The 17,957-nt window shown below is 33.3% G+C and overlaps 1 protein-coding gene and 1 long non-coding RNA gene across 3 annotated transcripts in view; one reads left to right on the plus strand and one right to left on the minus strand.

The window, feature by feature from the left end:
* Positions 1–17,957, minus strand: part of LOC135839603 (uncharacterized) — a 241,553-nt gene that overhangs the window by 101,240 nt on the left and 122,356 nt on the right. Inside the window, exons 5-8 of the long non-coding RNA XR_010557623.1 lie at positions 2,442–2,671; positions 2,234–2,368; positions 1,094–1,433; positions 78–363 (exon numbers count right to left, since the gene is read on the minus strand). This is a non-coding gene — a long non-coding RNA (uncharacterized LOC135839603). The remainder of the gene's footprint in view (positions 1–77; positions 364–1,093; positions 1,434–2,233; positions 2,369–2,441; positions 2,672–17,957) is intronic.
* MESR3 (misexpression suppressor of ras 3) overlaps positions 1–17,957 on the plus strand; it is a 54,398-nt gene that overhangs the window by 21,167 nt on the left and 15,274 nt on the right. The window contains exon 2 of one of the 2 annotated variants that reach the window (XM_065355698.1): positions 4,781–4,881. The exons of the other annotated variant lie outside the window; for it this stretch is intronic. The gene's annotated coding sequence lies outside the window, so the exon portion shown is untranslated. The remainder of the gene's footprint in view (positions 1–4,780; positions 4,882–17,957) is intronic. 2 annotated transcript variants of the gene reach the window in all.

Consider the following 17,957-nt stretch of genomic DNA (forward strand, 5'->3'; position numbering starts at 1 on the left):
TTCACGAATAAATTGTTCGACGATGATGTTTGAAATTTTTACGAGCTATAGTCTAACCCGATGCTGGGTGTTTTTACCTATCTAGTGATACGTTTGTATCGCGATAATAAAGAAATATGCTAATTCTTCATCTCGCAGCAACAACATGAGTAGATGTTTTCCAAGTGTTTTTCCCGTAATAACATCGACATCGACGCGACGGTGGAAATTAGCAGCCAAAAAAACAAATCCAATTCGTGCAACGATTTCTCGCCTATTCGAGTGTACAAGGGATTCGATCCGGTATGAAAATCAGATTACGTCAACAATGACCAGCTGATTAGCATTTTTCACAGCCTTGAGACGTTGAACACTGCACAGCATCTGCAAAAAGGAGAATAAATCCAATACACGAGAAATGATTATCGTACCGAATGATAAAATTACGTCGAAGTTGAATAATTAGGCATATATTAAGTATACACGTATTCGAAAACAGAATCTTCTGCTTCTCTCGTGTCATCTGGAAATCTCATAAGTACCCATCAAATAACGGCTCAGCGATTAAATGTCGAAAATAACGGTACCTACGTTTGAAATATTACGCATAAACCGAATTTTTTCAAACGGCTAACTCGTCCTCAATGGACGTTTAATAAATGAAGATTTATTCGCTCCATGAAACTGTACGAACGTATTCGCAACTTTGTATACCTATATTTAAATGACAAAATACTCGCGTACCACAAACAATTGAGAGCTGAACGATATGGGTTTCTTATTTACAAAGTAAAACGGTGTTTTTTTTGAGAAGAATGTCTGTCGAGATATCTGTGACCGTACGCTGATACTTTTGACTCTTGAGGCATATGCAGATACCTACGCCTTGGGTGAAGCGTGTGCTTTAAAGAGACGAAGTACCTACGTACATAGAGACGAGTTCGGTGAACTGGCAAGTTGATGTGGAATGTATTCTAAGAAGACATTATTACCTTTAGGGTTCGTACTTATTATTCGATCGTTAATGCAGTACCTGAGACTACCTTAACCCCCTAAAATAACCCGTCGTCGACTATATAGGTACTACTACTTATGCATACTAAAAAGAACGCACCTATGTTACGTATGTAGTTTTTTTTTACTCTCTACCAAAGTACGAGTAGCTGTAGGAGGCAGCGAGTAGAAAAGAAGAGTATCGATGCTTTTTCTGTTATACGTAGCTGGACTAGCTTCGCTCCTCACATGTTCATCATCATGGTGTAGTGGAATGGATGAAAGGTAGGATATAACTGTATCTTGACGCGGTCTCGAGGTGCACATCACTAAATTACGTATTTATTGAAAGATAAGCGCGGCTCATTTTTGAAATTTATTCGACATCGTAGTTCGGTGTGGACTTCTTCGTTTTATTATACTCGTACAACTATCAGTTCGACTACCGCATTCCTCTGAAACTTAAGGGCAAAATGGTGTAGTTATAGTTTAGAGCGAGGATCGTCGTATTAGACGTACTAACAATAATTCTACAGCTAGGTTATAAGACAGGCACAATTAAATGATCTAAAATCTAGCATCATCGTACCGTATTAATTTTAAATTTATTCAAAACCAGATTAATCTAGGTAATGTTTCGTAATAATAACGTTATTATTCTACAGCACTTGGGTAATCTCAGATTTAAGAAAATTCATATCATTGGATAGGCTATACCTAGCTAAGACAAGTATAGGTGATATAATTACGATATATCACTCGGTTTTACACTCTTATAGGCATTTACACCTGTACATCCGTTATCAAAATTTGGATAATTTACATCTTCCAAGTATTTATCGGGCAATTACCTGCCTTCTTAACGGTCATGCTCTTCTTCCTAACGAAATTAACGACCATATCGAACTTTGCGTAATACGCGTTAAGTCGTTTTTAATTATCGCACGTTCGCGTAAACTGGGCCACTATGTTTATAGTACCTACCTAAACCACCCACACACACACCTGTGCCACATCCCTTAATAGAATTTGTCCACCACTCGACAATAGTTCAAGTTCAAGATGAAATTCCGTATAGAAAATGAAACCTCGATTTGAAATTGATTTCGCTTATGGTCGAGTTTGTTCGCTCGAGTGAAGCTACATATTACTTACCTACGATACAAGTGACCGATCATTTGAAAGTCAAGTGCTCTCTAACCTCATTAATTTAAGTAACCGCAACATTTTTAATAAAACGGTATGCGGTATATTCGCGTACCTACGTACACAGCTCGGCAGGTTGCAAGATGCCACTTTTTTTTGCCCTTCGTCAAAAGTACCTACTTCAGCTACATACTATTAATGGTTGTTCTATGGTTCTTGAGGTTTCACGTTCGCGTTCGATCGTTTCATCCTAGGTGAAAATTTTTTTATAATTCGAGATCAATTAGTTCATTATTTTATGGTATAGATATAGGTCTACGTACACTGAAGAGTACAAAGGATAACAACTGATGCGATATATCCACCTAGATGTGTACTTCGCAGATAATTAATCACAGCACGGGGCACTAGGTCAGCTGATTTTTCTCTTCTTCGTTGTTTTTCGTTGGTTGACTTGAACGGTCATTCGCCAGCATCTCATCATCCAATGTCAGGGTTTAGTTGAAGCCGTTGAAGGATTGCCATGTATCAGGGTAACCACACTCATCGTCATCTGCCAACAAAATAACGTATTAATCGTATTAGTAACACTGGAAATATTCTCTGTTAACACCTTTATTTTCTTCCTTCATTCTATTCTTCTAGGTATAGGTTTCTTATACGCTTTACTTAAAATATAAAAGAAAATATTGAACAATGGTTAGCGTGCGTGGCGAAGAGGCGGCGGCGCGGTGTAGCGGCTACCTTGTTATTCATATTATAAGTCACTAATATCGCGTAAGCTTATAGGTAGATATAGGTGTATGAGGTACGGATAGTGTAGTATGACTCATTAATTTAAATTCAAACGGCATTCGCGTATAAAAAACACGCGTGTTTATAAGAATTTACCAGGGTAATTTGTCACCTCGCGTGATATGTACATCGTGAACATTCCCCTAATATGGGAAAATTGCATCGGCAGATCATAAGGTACCTTGTACAAGATGCTCGGTCGATTTTGAAACCTACTGATCGAGTTTTCCACATCGTAGTAGTCCCATCGTTTGCTAAGAATAAGCTTTCCAACGATGGAAGGTTGGGGAGGGGGAGGAGAAGTTACCAAAAAGAGGAAGGAAGTAGACTAAAATTCACCACAACTACCACAAGTTATGCTCAGATAGGTATAATTGGATCGAATTTTCAATAAGAGAAAAATATTACCGAGAAACAATAAATTCTTTACATTTTTTTTTTTTTTAAGGAGCAGTGATTCCCCTTTGTTTTCAATCCAATCGAAGATTTTGACTCAATTTTTGAAAACAAACAAAAAACTAAATGTAATAAATAACAACTGAAAAAAAAAATGGATTTCTTCAGGAATTTTGTAATTTTAAAATTATCACTGGAGAACATATTTATAGGTATATTTTCAGCTCACCTCCCTTTGATCATTCATTGCTGTCTCTCCGATTTCAGAGTCCAACAATAATGCAACTCAATACTTATTATTAAAATGATCAGTCGCAGGAGATTTTCAAAGAATTCAATTATAAACTCAGCTCACGACCGTGTTTTAGTGTTTTCCTCTAGGCATACATTTTTTCATAATTCCTCCTCTCTCCTCCTTCCATCCAACAGAAAAAATAGCACAAAATTTTTTGACCCAATAAAAAAAAAATCAAAACAGCATAACTTTAAGTAGGTACCTCCAAAAATACACTACAGCTCAGCAAATTTCAAATGGTAGATTCAATTCTTAACTTTTGGTACATTTTTAGAAACTCAAATTTATGAAAAAAAATCAAAATCTGATATTACGTAATTGATTTAGAAATCATGTTAGGTTGGTGCAGGTCCAATTTTAGACTAGGTAGTCAAATCAGGGGTAGTGATTGTAGTGAAAAAGTAGTGATTTTGAAAATGGGTAGTGAAAGTAGTGAAAACGTAGTAAATTTAGTCAAAAGAGGTAGTGAAAAAACTGAAAAATTCATTAATGCTTGTATTTGTATATTCTTTTTATAATTTTGATTGAAATTAAAAAATACTTTATTTATACAAATTTTCTTCCAATTTCAATTTTCTTGAAAATTTTCCTATAAAAAATTTGACTTCGTTCATTTTTTTGGTGTGTGGGCCTGTGGGGGGGGGGGGGGGGAGCGAGTGGAGAGCTTTCTGATAATTTGGCTAAAAAAATATATGTACATAATGAAAAAAATCAATGATTTTTCAACCAAAAAAAAAAATGTCGTTAGATACCATGAATTCAACTTCTTGTAATTTTCAATTATTATTGGGGGGAGGGGTCAATTTGACAAATTTTATGGCACTTTCTGCAGTTTTGTCAAATCATCACTCAATTTTGAGAATTTCCGATTTATTCTTGATGTTTTTCAATAATCTTAGCAGTCTGTGTAAATTTTACCCGAATGAAACATTTTCTCAAATTTAGGACGTTTTGTGATGGTCCATCAATTTTTGATATTTTTGAGTGATTTTAACAACCAATTTTACAATTTTTACGGCACTTTATTTATTCATTTCTGGCTCTTTATTGAACGTCCATATCGTCAGAATTTTCACTTCTGCCTTCGACCATTATTATTTCATAATTTGTGTATATCTGTTGATTGATCAATAATTTTATAACTAACTAATCCACCTTAATTTTTCTTTGTTTCAGGTGAGTACAAATTTCCTTCCAAAAATGATTAGAATATGAACTCGCCTGGCGTATGAGAATAAGAATATTATTTTATAATCCTTACGAGAACAGTTACGTAGGTAAGTCACTTCTACACTTGCGTCCTTTCATTTTCAATAGCAAATTAGAAAGAAAAATCTAAAATCGCGGAATTTGAAAATCAACTGAAATAATTATCCAGCAGGTTTGAATTGACGTGATCTTTTTCCGAATACGAATTTGGAAACAACAGATCAAATTTTCGAGTTTACAAACGATTTTGATTTTAATGGATTTTTACAAAAATCAAACGGATCAAAAATGGAAAAAAAATCAAAGTTTTACCAAATAGACTGAAAAAGCTGAAATTTGGTGTATGCCCAGTTTTCGACCCTCTAAATCGATTGGAAACGGTTTTGAGTGGTAGTTCTGGAGTACCTTAACAGATTTTTGAAAATTGGAATTTCCACAACATTTTACCTAATTGAGTTGTTGAAATGAGATTTACTTAGTACCCCACTTTTAATATGCTGAGTCGTTTTTGGAGGTGGTTTCAGGCTGTACTGGAGCCTTCGGATATATTTTAGAAATTTTAGATTTTCTAAAAAGTGGCCTGTTCAAAGGCGTTAACAAAAACCTTCAAATTATTGAAAAAATTGATTGAAATTGAAAAATGTGTATGTACTTTGTATACAAATTTTCTTCCAATTTCAATTTTTTTTTAAATTTTCCCGTGAAACACTTGATTTTGTTGTGTATGGATCGGAGCGGGGGGGGGGGTCGAGTAGAGAAAAAGGTGGTGAAAAAAGTAGTGAAAAATTAGTTATTTTTCCAACAAAAAAATATGAAAATTTTCTCAAAAATGGGAAATCTAGAAATCAACAGGAAAAAAGAAGCCTTCAAAGATACACAAAATCTCCACTAATCAATTTGAGAGTTGAAAAATAAGGCATTCCAACTGTTAAACCAAATTTCAGTTTTTCACCTCAATTTTATCAACTTTCAACTTTTTTAATAAAAAATATACCATTCAAATTTTTAAGAATTCGTTAAAAATTTGACTCTCTTTTCCAAGGTAAATAGGTATTATCAATTTGAATGTTCATAATTATTGGTATCAATTTTACGAAGAGAAAAGATTTTAGATTCACATTTGTTTGGGTTAAGTTGAAATATATATCTGAAGGTGCTAAGTTCGAAAATTCGCTTATTTTTTGGATAAGATCTTCTAGTGCCTCTCTAATCCTCTAATCCAACCCAACCTCACCCCTCCTCCAATCACGCAAGCTTTGGTCACATAAATTAATATGCAGAATTTTTAAAAAATTGCTTCAAATTTTGACGTATGTACTTCTGAAAAAGTTGATTTTTTGACTCATTTGCTAATCTTTTCTCTCTTCTGAGATCTGAATTTCATTCAATTTTCTATTACCTATACTTTTATGAAGTCAGAAATCTATACCCAAAAACTACTTCACATATATTCATCCAACTTGCACAAACACAAAATGTATCGAATGTCCTATATAATATATATATATTCTCGAACTGGCAAATACGTATTTACACGACATTTACCAACGTCAATACCGACTCTCCATGCTCCTCTAACGTCTTATTTATTCGACATTCGATCATTCACAAATTACCATCAACCGAGCCCAAGCTTGAGAATCCGTTGAATTTGTCACCTCATTAGTCACGACTATAGTTAGTCAAATATACAAACTCGGTATCAAAATCATACGATATTGAAATACAGTACATGGCAACACCACAAAAGGGTTAGTTTATAAATTACTGTAATACCGATGGGCTTAACCACCGTCGGTCGCCACAGCACATAAATATTTTTATGTAATCGTCTATACCCGATACGATGATCAAATGATAATAATTTCTCGTATACAGGTACCTAATCGTGTTTTGGTTAGTTTGTGTGAGAGCAGGCCAGGGAGGTAAGAAAAAAAAACTACCTGTTAAAGTAGTTCCTCACTGAATCTTGTTAAACACGCACCGCACCACCGCGCCGCATGCAACTGCACTCTGTAATAAAGTTCAACAATAGAGCTATAAATTCAACGGTTATAGAATTCCACCAAGGTAATAATTTTAATCAAATTCGATAAAATGAAAAGAAAAAATAACAGGGGCTCAAACACACCTCGAACATATCACCATCGAAGAATGTTCGTGATAAGGTATTAAAATTTTGTACCAATTGAAAAAGAACGTAGTATTATGTAAATTGAATACTATATAAGATACTCGCCTTCTTCTAATTCGTATCTAATGCCTATAACGATTAACTAATAATTAATGCAGGTATTAGTCCAGATATACCAATTACACCGACCAACGTAGCCAATATTCAGACATGCGAGCATGATACAATTTTCGACGTTCTAACTTTCTCTCATATAGGTATACCTACCTACCTACTCTCAACTTCAACACTCTTCTGTACTCTCAAAACTCTTCTTATTCGTATTTTAAAACTTGTAATTAATAAAATAGAAAATGAAAATGGAAACGATGCACTTATAATGTACATCGTCGTCGTCGCCCGCTGCATGTATATATTTTATGTGCCTACAGATTAACCTAACCTAGGTATAGGTACCTACGGACTGTTTAAAAATAAACTGAATCTTGACTGAAAAACTCGAGTAATTATAAAATACTTAGTGAGAAAATTCAAGTTCATGCACGAAGCGCACAAATATGCATATTTCTTCGGTTTTTTCACCTCTATTCGTTGGTCGAGAAGACCAAGACTACGAGTAACATGAACCTGGGCGAGTATTTCCTCATAAATGAAGATGAGCTAGGGCACCTTTATTGTAATAGATACCGTATGTATTGTACCCGTGTACATAACGGAACACCATCACTATGCCGAATTTTTTCATTGTTCAGCGTCGCGATCCTATGGTCTATGAATCAATGTCATGGTACACCGAAGCACGTTTATAATTACAAGGTGATCTCCAGCTGCATATTCGAGTAATTCGTGGAATTATCATAATGAATACAGGATGTAAATTTGCACATTAGACGTATCTAATGTAACTTCCGCAATGGGGCTCGTGTATCGTGAATTGATTCGATTTTATGACGGTATAATTTGTTTATACAAATGAATAACTGAGGAATCGATTAGAGCGGTGTTGTTTTAGGGAGATGAACATGGGTAATAATTACCAGTTCGATAAAAGGAATCATTACATATGAAAGAACTTTCTGCGAGGAGAAGATGGGAAGCTAAATTATGATAAAATTGTTGGTAAATCTAAATGTGTACAGACAGAATGAATGATCCAAAGGTACAGAAAAAATCAAGTGTTTATCTCAAAATCATGTCATAAAATTAGTGATGCCATTTTGACAAATCAGAGGGCGAGGAGAGGGGAGGAGATTTCTCATGTAATTATTTCGTCTTCAAATCGACTACCGTTTTCGTACAGTAATCCTCACCATTTGGGAAAGACACTGTTTCAATCAGTGGGTGTTTTCAGACCCAGATGAGGACCTGTGTTTGGGACAGGTACTGTTTCAATCAGTGGGTGTTTTCAAACCCAGGTAAGAACCTCTGGTTGAGACAGACACTGTTTCAATCAGTGGGTGTTTTCAGACCCAAGTAAGGACGTGTGTTTGGGACAGACACTGTTTCATTCAGAAACAGTGTCTGACAGGTCCTTACCTGGGTCTGAAAACACCCACAGTCAGTGGATGTTTTCAAACCCAAGTAAGGACTTACTGTTTCAGTCAGTGGGTGTTTTCAGGCCCATGGTAAGGACCTGTGTTTGGGACAGACACTGTTTCAATCAGTGGTTGTTTTCAAACACAAGTAAAGACCTGTGTTTGGGACAGACACTGTCTCAGAATGTGTGTGTGTTTTCAGACACAGGTAAGGATCACCTGTGTTTGGGACAGACACTGTTTCAATCAGTGGTTGTTTTCTCCCATTCTCTATAAAAATGGATTTTTGCATCATTTAAAGATGTTTTCTCAATTTTCAGTCAATTTTATCCCAATTTCGAAACGCTTTTCTGATTTTGAAGTATTTTCTGGTCAATTTTTCTACATTTGATGAATTTTGAAATAACTTTTGAAAGATTTCTCAATTTTTGAACTGATTCTTGCATCGAGACACTTTCCAGAAAATTTCGAAATAGATCATTGATTTGGAATACTTACCTACACATTTTCTGAGGATTTTCTTTCTAAATGGACTTTTGCGGACTTGGTCAAAATTTTTGGATCCATTTTTTACACAATTTTAAGTAAAATTGCAAACAAATTTCACGAGCCGAAGAAGTCATCACGTACAATTTTTTAATGGATTTTCTAAGGGTCATTTGGCAACTTATAATAGGTATGAGTTTTAAATTTTTGAATCGATTTCTACGAGAAATTAATTTCAGATTAATTTTCAAATGATTTTTGGATAAATTTCCCATTTCAAGCGATTTCAAGAGATCTCTTAAAAACTTTCTGACTTGAATAGATTTTTTAAAAAATTTTGAAGTGACTTCTGATCTTGAAAGTATTTTTGAACAGCTTTGGGAGCTTTGCAGAAAGATTTTGAGTTTTGCATCATTTCTGAATCGCATTCAAGGTGAATTTTAGGCAATATTGGGATGGTTTCGAGTATATATAGCTCGACTTCGAGACGAGTTTGCCATTTTGTGATTATTTCGTTCAATTTCTGAGGAATTTTTCAAGTTCAATAGATTTTAAGACAATTTTCGAAGCTTATTCTGTGTTAAATAATTTTCTGAAGAAGTTTTTTGGCTTCTGGTAAATATGTATTGTTGAGATTTTGAGAAGAATTTTCGAGCACACATTCCGAAAAATCTCATGGAAAATTGGAGAAAAGTTGAAATTATGGAACAGACATGGACATTACATTTCGAATTGGAAATTTTGCCAAAAAAATCGTTTGAATATTATCTCTCCAAAATGAAAAAGTATCCTACAATTTTTTGGATCTCGTGACGAAGTTCGTTTAAAATAAAATGAACCTTCTTAAAAAGTATGGAACTTCATTCAAATTATCTTTCAGAAATCTCAGTTAAATTATATTTAAAAAAATAACTTTAAAAAACAAAAAAACATTAAAAATAGTGTTGGAAAATTCAATGGCAAAAAATCCTTTTAAAATAATTTTTTTAATCCATTTATTTTTGTTCCTAACCTGAAAAAATAACAAAATAACAAAATTGTCGTTAATAATTCCGTACCCCCGCCCTCCTTCACCTCTAAATCTCCATAAAATCCACTTGGAACAGAAGAACCATTAAGAATTTGGATCCAAATCCTTGGCACATTCTTTCAATACATTTCTTCGTGATTTTGGAAGCATTTTCACTCAAATTTTCAACTTCTTCAAATAAAATCGTATGAATTTTTGAATAATTTCTTCCAGCTTTAGAGGATTTTTCACAGCTTCTAAGTGACTTCCAATCTTTCAATAGGTTTGTTGAAAATTTAGAAAAAATTTTATTTCGATTTTAAGCAAATTTCCACATAATTTTTCAAATATCGAAAAGCTTTTCAGGTTATGAGATGAAAATTGATGATGCATGATTTCGTCTAGTTTAATTTTATTTATGATTTTAAATACTCAATTGATCAAATTGTACTTCTTAAATCTTTTTCATCTCTCACGATTCTGATTTTTTTTTTTTTGGTTTTTGGATAAACCCAAGTTGTAAAAAAATTCAAGTACACTCTTCAATTTTTAAAAATCAACTACAACTATTCGTCTAGCTAGAATTACCCAGCACGTCTTTAAACGTGATTTCCATACAAACGTACAAATTAATCTCTAAAAAAATCCAAATCGCTTCCACATCGATAAAAATCATCCAACACTCTAAAATTAACCACACAGAAAATACCACGACCAATAATATCACACCCTACAATAACCCTTCAATACGCAACACCATAATTAGCTTATCGTATATTCTCACCCCCCACCCCATCCTGACACATGTGTAAACAGGTATAAGCAGCTCAACGTAGAGGTACCTCTTCGTCTTCCTCTTTCTTCGCATTTCGAGTGGTATTCTCTTCGCCACATCGAAGAGGAAAACGGGAAAACCTCATAAACCAAATTAATTACACACGACTCGGCGGCGTGGCAATAACGGCAATGAATAAAAAATCATCGTTCATGACTAACCGCGAATAGGTACATTATAATGTACAGATGACGTCATACACCCACAATCCACATGGCGTGTATAGTACTTCACCAAAAATACACATATCGTTTAACAAAACGAGCTATAGCAAAAAAAAATTAAAAATTCGTCACGTTTTATACATTGCGAGTACCATACGATTTAAATTGCGTACAAATTTCTTCGAATCAATCGTCGTCGTCGTCGCAGCTTTGTCGAGATTATTTGTAAATAAGCCTAAAGTTTTCGCAATTATTTTCTTTTCCTCTCAGCGTATGTAATTACTACTTATATAGCCTATACCTTACCTATGACGACCAAACCAAACCAGTTTCTAATGAAATTTTTCTAATTCGACAATTTTCACTATTTAAGAAGTCCACCGACATATACTCGTACGAGTATACAACTGCACCATCCACTATATCCAGTATTCGCTATCAGGCCAGTTATTGCAAAATTCATGATCTCGATGAAGCGTTTAATTAATTTAATTATCACCATTGGCAATAAGTAGAGGTTTTCAGAAAGCAAAAGTACCAGTCAAATAACCAGGTTCACGTGTGGGCGTTTATTTATTGCGAAGATCGTATCGATTCTATACACGCTTCCAAGTCCTACCAGCGCTGGTTCATTCGTGTGATTTCAATTCGATTCGAGAACAGTATAAAATTACCTACAGTACCTACACCAACAGTAAAATAATTTTCCCAAAAAGTTTTTTCAATTTGGAATCTCGCCCGGAGAAAGTTACTTTAAAAAACAATAAGGAAAAACTAGGTACCTAATTATTACCCCCTTATTGGTGGAAAAATTAAAGTTGTATCAATTACTCGTATATTTATGTATGTATTTGATAATAGCATTATCAGAGTGTAACGGAGGTATAAGTTAATTAATTTTGTATCGACACGATCGGCGCGAATAAAAATTATTTTTTTATTACCTTTAACGCGTTTTTTCTTCTTTAATTACACAACATTAGCTATAATCAACATAGTAATCGTTTACCTACATAACTAACTTAAATTTTTTCATAAATCGTTAATATCCTCGTAAAAAATTCTTTCACCGGTAGTACCTACAGTGCTGCGCTTTGGTCAGCAATTCCGTGTTTTTCTAATTGATAATGACAACGTCGGAGTGTCTAAAGAAATGCGGGCTCGTGTATTTAAAGAACACTATCAACCGATTCCAAAAACAAGGTGGATTCGTTTCTTTATTTATGAAAAAACCGAACCGCCTTTATGCAAGTTGGATATTTAATCAGACCTATTAATCGATTCCATAAAGTCGTAAAATGTACATACCAAAGCTCGAGAGAAAGTGAAAAATGTCTTCATGGCTAACGACTCAAGAATAGAGATGCCTCTAGACGAGTTGTGTGGTGTTATTTTGTCAGTCTCATAGAAACGAGACTCGATCATAATGCTAGAAATGTCATGAAATGACATTGGTATAATAGGTAGCAGGTTACTAAAAAAATTCAAAGCTCTGGATCTGGTTCTCTTTTTTTTATTTCAAAGTAAAAAAAATCACAAAAACAAATCATTTGAATTACCTAAATTGAATGTAAAAAAAAATCAACAAAAAAAAAACCATTCCAATTAAAGCCTGGGCGACAATGAAACTTGACTGAGACTCTTGACATTTTAGCAAAAAGTTGAGCCTTATGGTAATTGGGCAAACAAAGTGATAATTTTGCACAATTATTGTCAAAAAAGTGAACATTTTTGGCAAAAAAAAAAGACTTTTTGGAATTTTTGGTAAAAAGCGAAATTTTAACAATTATTTCAGCAATAAGCATGGCTTTTGGAAAATTTTTGGAAAAAACTGAGACATTTGGGAATTTAGCCCCTTTTAGCAGACTTTGTAACAATTTTAGTAAAAAGCGAACATTTTTGTCAAACCAAAAATTCAAAAAAGTGAACATTCTTGGCAAAAAAAAGACTTTTTGGAATTTTTGGTAAAAAGCGAAATTTTAACAATTATTTTAGCAATAGGTAAGCATGGGCTTTTGGGGAATTTTTGGAAAAAGTGAGACATTTGGAAATTCAGCTCGTTTTAGCAAAAAAATGGAGTCTTTTGGGATTTTTGGAAAAAATTAACATTTTTGGTAATTTAAGGTCCAAAGAGAGACTTTTTAACAATTTTAGTAAAAAGCAGACATTTTTGGCAGAAAAAAGGACTTTTTGGAATTTTTGGTAAAAAGCAAAATTTTAACAATTATTTTAGCAAAAAGCAGGGTTCTTGGGAAATTTTTGGAAAAATTTAACATTTTTTGTAATTTTAGGTCCAAAAGAGAGACTTTTTAACAATTTCAGTAAAAAAACATTTTTGTCAAATCAAAAAAGTGAACATTTTTGGCAAAAAAAAGGACTGGAATTTTTGGTAAAAAGTGAAATTTCAACAATTAATTTAGCAATAAGCATGGCTTTTGGGGAATTTTTGGGAAAAGTGAGACATTTGGAAATTCAGCTCGTTTTAGCAAAAAAAATGGAGTTTTTTGGCATTTTTGGAAAAAATTGACATTTTCGGTAATTTTAGGTCCGAAGAGAGACTTTTTAACAATTTTAGTAAAAAGTGAACATTTTTGCCAAATTTTATAAAAAAAACAACACGTCGACGATTTTAACGACAGCAATTCAATTTCAGCAAAAAGTAGGGCTTTTTGAGGATTTATGACAAAAAAGCGACCATGTTAAACAATTTTTGGCAAGAAACGAGACGTGTTGGGAATTTTGACAAAATGCGATACTTTTTGCTATTTTTTGCTGAATTTTAGCCAAAAAGACAAGGCTTTCCAACTCCAACACTGCAAAAGTAATGCACCCACGAAGAAAATAATGAAAAAGGGTATGCTTTCGAAAATCATTCACTAGTTGATATTTGATTAAGTACCTATAAATATTTCTTCTTTTATTCTTCAAGAAGTAGGTAGATCTCAGATTTGAAAAAATTGAGTATTTGAAATTTTTCAAAACAGCTAGGTACTTTAGTAACCAAAATTCTGAAAACAATATCAAATCTAAGAAGTGAATTTGAAAACTTGAAAAAATAACAACGAATTGCTGAAATTACACCAAACTTTCGAAAATGACTTTCTACTCTCTAAATTTGAAACAGTCAAATTTCACTGCTTAGCAGTCACGACATTTTGCCTTTTTAAAAGCAGTAGTTTTTTACTGAAAAACAGTGAAAAGTCTACTGAATTGGTCAATAAAAAAATCATTTTGACTGACCAATTTAGTAGATTTTCTACTGTTTTGCAATCAAAAACTACTGCTTTTAAAAAGGCGAAATGTCGTGACCGCTAATTAGTGAAATTTGACTGTTTCAAATTTAGAGAGTACCATTCTGTCAAGCTTTTGAAAACTCGAGAAAAAATCCGGATATTCGAGTAAATAAACTTATCATAACTCCTCCACAAAAAAAAACAACACCTATTAATAATTCAAGCCACACATTCAAACAAACACGATCATACAATCAAAGATCAATAACACAAATCAAATCAAGTAGATTTTCATCAACTGCTCGACGCTTAAAAATTCCTCTATCATAAACTCGTTCTGGTTTCGCGATAATCGGATGGATAAATCTTGTTTATATAAAAAGTAAAAGTCTCAAGTCTCAAGTATGATGTCTGCTGGTCTGATCTACAGAGATGAAAATCCATCGCCCAATACTACGTATTAGAAAATCTGCAATACGAATTCCAATCAACGCTACACGAGAAGAATATTTCACCTTGAACGAAGTGTTTTTTTTTTGTAAGTATTCTTCTTCTAACGTGTGCGAAATTCCTAATTAAAATAACCCTATTCACCTGCGCGGGAATGGCGACTGGTTGGTCAAAATGCGAAATGAAATGTTGTTATAAATCATAAACACGAATTATCATACATCACCGAAACGACGCGTCGGCTATTGGCGATTCCCATTCATCAGGTTGTTGTGGTCTTGAAAAGAAGGCTATGTATCGCGTTTACGCCCGCAGATATGATTTTTTTTTCAACCAGCTTCTCAAGTTGGTCGAATGAAATTCGCATCTGTATTTATGCAAAATATTCTGATGATTTGATGGACTATGTGTCAGATGCATCATTAAGTATAGGTATACATTCGGTGCAATTGAATGATAGGAACCTACTCGAAAAATGGAAAAGTTTCCATGTATGTTTACAGTCAGTTATGATTTCGGCATCTGTAAGTATCTGCTTATCTTGTCTTATACAGACTTGGTCGTAATTTTTTGTCTCTTATTCGACGAGGTTACTCGTACGAGATAGCCGACCACTATGCATGTAATTTTTTTCCTCAGTCTGCAAGAGAGAAACTTCTTCAGGGGCCTCCTGCCGGCAGCCTTGGTATTTCAGCCGATGGCTACGTTGAAAGGTAACCTATACCTACACCTATACATTTCTCATCTAAAACGTATGATTTACTAGGATCACCATTGACAAAAATTATCTTCAACTGAAAGTAGTCCGAGTAGTTATCTTTTTCGGGTAATTTCACCGTCACCTCTGCTGCGTGAAGAACCCATAAAAGTAGGCCCATTATGCTAAGGAAAAAACCATCAGTGTAAACAAAGCACTTATCAATTCGCTACATCGTATAAAAGACTGAAATTGATAACCCACTATGAGTTTGTCACCAAAATACGTATTACACCAACGAGTACGAGTACCATAAATTAGGCCACATAGACTCATCTATGCACATTGACCACTGGACAATGTAGTATGAAAATTGTTCCAGATACTCGTATTTGGCGTGTATAAGCAATAGGTGTATTGTATCTTTGACTACCTATTCTGTCGTGTCGGATGCTTTGAAATGTCGCGTCTTTTATGCTACCTATATCTTTTTTTTTAATTTTTTACTCCGACGAAATGTGTCAACAATCAAACAATTATGGCACTTTTTTCGCTCATTTTTCAAGATGAGCAGGGATAACGGTGAAATTGGCCAAATGTCAGATGTTGATATATTTTTCATAAGGTTACTAAACTATTTTATCTACCTACTCAAATATTGGAAGTTGAACTTGAAGGTGTAATTATTAATTCATAAATTCACCCTAGTCCTACAGGCTTATTTGTTTTTTTTTTTTTCGGGGGAGAAGGGGGGAGGTCAAAGTGCCTATTTACAAAATTGAAGCGACAAACACAATTTGAAAATTTGGAATTTTCATAATTCAGGGCACCCCAAATTTTACCCCAAATTTGGAAAACTTGAATCAAATTTCCTTCTTCAATTTTGAAGATATGTAATTAGTCACGCAAACATTTTTAGCAGGAATACTCTAGTACAATAGATTACTATCACTATTGAAATGGTATAAACATCTAATTAATTTTTGGCTTGCAAATTTTTAAAAATTAGCAGATTTCGATTTTTGTATGCAACTAATTCAATTTTGGCAGACAATCTTCAGTCTGAGTCTGTTCCTATTTTTTTTTTCAAGTTTTTAAAAAAAAATATGTTCATAATGCAAATAAAAAATTCAAATACTTCTAAATGAGAGCGTCACACCGACCAATGACAAGTAACTACCAAAAATTACGAGTAGTTGATAAACTTACCAGTAATTTACTCAAAAATTACCAGTAATTTACCTAGATATTACCAGTAATTTAACCAGAAATTACCAGTAATTTAACTAGAAATTACCAGTATTTTACCCAGAAATTACCAGTAATTTACCAATAAATTACACACCGGTAATTTACCAAGAAATTAACAGTAATTTACCAAAACAATACTAGTATTTTACAAAAAAATTGCCAGTAATTTACCAAACAATTTACCATAATTCACCAAAAAATTACCTGTCATTTACCAAAAATGTACCTGTAATTTACCAAAAAATTTCCAGTAATTATCTCAAAAATTTACCAGTAATTTACCAAAAAAATAACCAGTAATTGCCAAAAAATTACCAGTAATATGCCAGAAAATTACCAGTAATTTACCAAAACATTATCAGTATTTACCAAAAAATTACCAGTAATTTACCAAAAAAAATTACCAGTAATTTAACCAGAAATTACTAGTAATTTAACCAGAAATTACTAGTAATTTAACCAGAAATTACCAGTATTTTACCCAGAAATTACCAGTATTGGACCCAGAAATTACCAGTAATTTACCAAGAAATAAAATTACATACCGGTAATTTGCAAAAAAAAATTGCCGGTGATTTACCAAAAAAAAATACCTACTAGTATTTTACTTACCAAAAAAATACTAGTATTTTTAATTTTACAAAAAAATTCTCAGTAATTTACCAAAAAATTAACCAGTAATTCACCAAAAAATTACCTGTCATTTACCAAAAATGTACCTGTAATTTACCAAAAAATTTCCAGTAATTATCTCAAAAATTTACCAGTAATTTTCCAAAAATTTACCAAAAATTTACCAAAAATTTACCAAAAAATAACCAGTAATTGCCAAAAAATTACCGGTAATATGCCAAAAAATTTACCAAAAAATTACCAGTAATTTACCAAAAAATTACCCAGGGACTGAAAGCTTCAAAATGAAACTTGACTTTCAGCTTCTAACTTCCAAAAGAAAAAACTGAAACTTTTGGCTTTAGCTTTTGGCTTTTGAAATTAATTCGGCTAGCTTTTGGCTAGCTTTCGGCTTTTCTAAAAGCTGAAATTTTGAATGAAAAGTATTAAATTCTAGAATGAAAAATAAAAGTGTTGAATTTTGATTCAAGTTTTCTCGTAAACGAATAAAAATTTCATATTTTTAGAATGTTAAATTGATACTTCGGAGCATCGAAGCCCAATTTCTCAATCTATTTACTTGGAAAATTTCAAAAAATTCAGTTAGTAGAAATAAAACAGTAACGAAAACCATGAAAAAAAGCTTAGTAAAAAGCCGTATGAAATGAAACTTCTAGCTGGCTTTTGACTTTTTCAAAATGAAACTTGGCTAGCTTGTAACTTCCAAAATTTGGTGAA

Source organism: Planococcus citri, chromosome 3, assembly GCF_950023065.1.
Source record: "Planococcus citri chromosome 3, ihPlaCitr1.1, whole genome shotgun sequence".
NCBI classification, from domain to species: domain Eukaryota; kingdom Metazoa; phylum Arthropoda; class Insecta; order Hemiptera; family Pseudococcidae; genus Planococcus; species Planococcus citri.